Source organism: Bison bison, unplaced genomic scaffold (assembly GCF_000754665.1).
Source record: "Bison bison bison isolate TAMUID 2011002044 unplaced genomic scaffold, Bison_UMD1.0 scf7180017864299, whole genome shotgun sequence".
NCBI classification, from domain to species: domain Eukaryota; kingdom Metazoa; phylum Chordata; class Mammalia; order Artiodactyla; family Bovidae; genus Bison; species Bison bison.
This window is the reverse complement of record NW_011494871.1, coordinates 2,302,811-2,305,279: the sequence shown is the minus strand read 5'-3', so window position 1 is coordinate 2,305,279 and position 2,469 is coordinate 2,302,811. Positions and strand designations below refer to the sequence as shown.

The window sequence follows — 2,469 nt, the reverse complement described above, 5'->3', positions numbered from 1 at the left end:
ACTACATGGAGTGGGGAAGACCGAGATAAGCGATGTCACGTTGAAGGGTCCGGGGTCTGAACGAGGCCTAACGGTACCGTCTTCAGTTTGGTTCTGTTGGCTCATAATTGACCCAAGGTCAGCTCAGAGCCGCACAAAGAAGGCAGAGGCACAAAAGTCTCTGCAAGGGGAGGAGGCTGCCGGGGACGCCTCCCTCCAGACCCACCCAGAAACCGCCTCACCTTCTCTCAGTGAAAGGGGAGGAAAGAAGGAGCTCTATCAGCTGAAGTAAGTGGTGTTGGACAATGGCGGACTCGAGCATTGCCTCAGTTTTTGAAGTTCTTCCAAGAGGTCTTGTGCTCTTGTGTTCCCTCCCCTTCCTGCTGTTTTGCAGATCTATCCACCAGGGGATTGCCTGGCAGGAAGGTGTGATTTTATTTAGTTTGCTTCTGATTCCTGGTTTGCAGAGCCCCTGGGTGCCGCCTGCAGCCCTGGATACAGGTAAGTGCCTTAAGACACAACTTCTTTGCATTCAATTTAAGGCGTCGGAGTCAGAAAGCAGCTCTGGTATCACTTCACTGGTGTGTGATGTGTGTGCTTAGTCGCTCAGTCATGTTCGACTCTTGCGACCCCATGGACTGCAGCCCACCAGGCTCCTCTGTCCTTGGAGTTCTCTAGGCAAGAATACTGGAGTGGGTTGCCATTTCCTTCTCCAGGGGATCTTCTCAACCCAGGGATTGAACCCACGTCTCCTGCACTGAAGGTGGATTCTTTACCCACTGAGCCATCGGGGAAGCCCACTTTTTGCAAAGTAGGTAGATGTCTACAGAGTTTGGGGTGAGAAAGGAGTAAGCCAGTTCCAAATACACTCTGAAGAGGCTACATAGGAGATAGAAGCAGATTTTGAAATCTTTCTGCTAGAACTCTGCAGACTATCTGGGAGGAGGGTGAAACCCTAGAATAAATCGTGAGACCTGTCTAGGGAGCTTTCTAGAGAAGCTTGGATTACTTTACACAAATGTTAATGTGGACATTCTTAGGTTCCTGGCAGTACTAACTTACCCAGGGTAGTTTAAAACAAGGTCCTCAACATGTGTTGAAAAAGAAATACGTATGTACAAAGTATAGAGAAAGTGAGGGAAATGTCTTCAGTGATGGCAAGCTGGAGGTTTAGGTTCTTGGGCAGTCATGTCTGGGGTGACTCTGGGCTCACGCACCCCTTGTGTTCTGTGCAGCCTTCAGAGGCTGGAGGTTTGGAGACCCAGGGAAGATTGCTCTGCTGGGTTCTGGCCGATCTTCATTAAATCTTCCTATGTGGAGAAGTAGGAACCTTGAGAAGTGGAAACCCCTTAACCTTGGCCATGGACCAGGGACATCATGTCCTTGGAGAATAGTAATCAGGGTGTGCCCTGAGTCACCTTTTGTAAAGCAGTTCAGTAGTGAAGGAGAATACAGATCAAGCATAGGAAAAACTACCCAGAAACAAGAAGAACCAATTTTACTTGGGTCTAAAAGACAGTAACTCCAAAAGCGTTTGCAGTCTGCAACCCTTTGTCCCTAGCTGTTTCTGTATATTAGGGTTAAGGGCTCATGGGGCTTCCCAGGGGACCTCCTCCCCCATGAACTTGACATTCACCAGGAGGACTGTGTCCACTCCCTGTGTGTCCACGCTGGCAGTATTGATATTCTGCCGTCCCCGCTGTCAGAGGCTTATTGTATCACCTGGAGGGTTTCTGAACCGGTGTATCCTTAGCAGCTCTGTGGGCTCAGTGACTACAGGTGTCAAGCCCTACTCACTTCGGATGGGCACCCATATATTTGACAGTGGAAGCCTTGCATCACTTATGACATAGGCTTGGGTGCGGATAAGAGGCCCCACATAACAGGCTCCGGCGAGTGAGCAGAACATGCAGGTCTCACCCGTGTCACCAACAGGCCGGGAGGGCAGGGTGGCCTGTGCTGTCATCAGAGACCAGGATTTCTTGTCCCCAGTGTGTGGCCCTCCTTCAATGGGTCCACGATGGCTCACGAGGGAGGGGGCACCCCTTCCCGGGAAGGTCGTGGTCCACAAGGTGCCTGTGTTGGTTTCGCCCACTTCCCAGCAGCCATGGTCTAGTTTCACGGTGGACCTAGGCTGCGAGGAAGCTGGGTCATGAGTCTGTCGTGGGCTGCCACATGCTAGCTAGAATTTCTGTCACCATTGGCGACGGGAAGCAGGGACGTTAGAGAGATTAGAGCCTCCACTGAAAGCATCCACAAGGATTAGACTCAACATCCAGCTGCCTACCTGTGAAGATTCACACATAGTTAGAACCAGGATAATATCCATTCATTCAACCACACAGCAAATACTGGACTATGATACGCTGCAAATAAGAAAGCGTGAAGATGCAGCTGCTGTCCTCAGTATGCTGTTCCGTTCAAGTGCTGCTGGTCCAGGGGCCATGTGGAGAATGGGTGGGGGAGGGGAGAGAGCCAGAGAAGACAAGA

General features: G+C 50.9%; 1 protein-coding gene across 2 annotated transcripts in view; it reads left to right on the top strand.

Moving 5' to 3' along the window:
* The first annotated feature begins 290 nt into the window (after positions 1 to 290).
* The window catches only part of C1QTNF9 (C1q and tumor necrosis factor related protein 9), an 8,204-nt gene continuing 6,025 nt past the window's right edge, over positions 291 to 2,469 (top strand). For both annotated transcript variants that reach the window (XM_010851202.1, XM_010851201.1), the window contains exon 1: positions 291 to 480. The gene's annotated coding sequence lies outside the window, so the exon portion shown is untranslated. The remainder of the gene's footprint in view (positions 481 to 2,469) is intronic.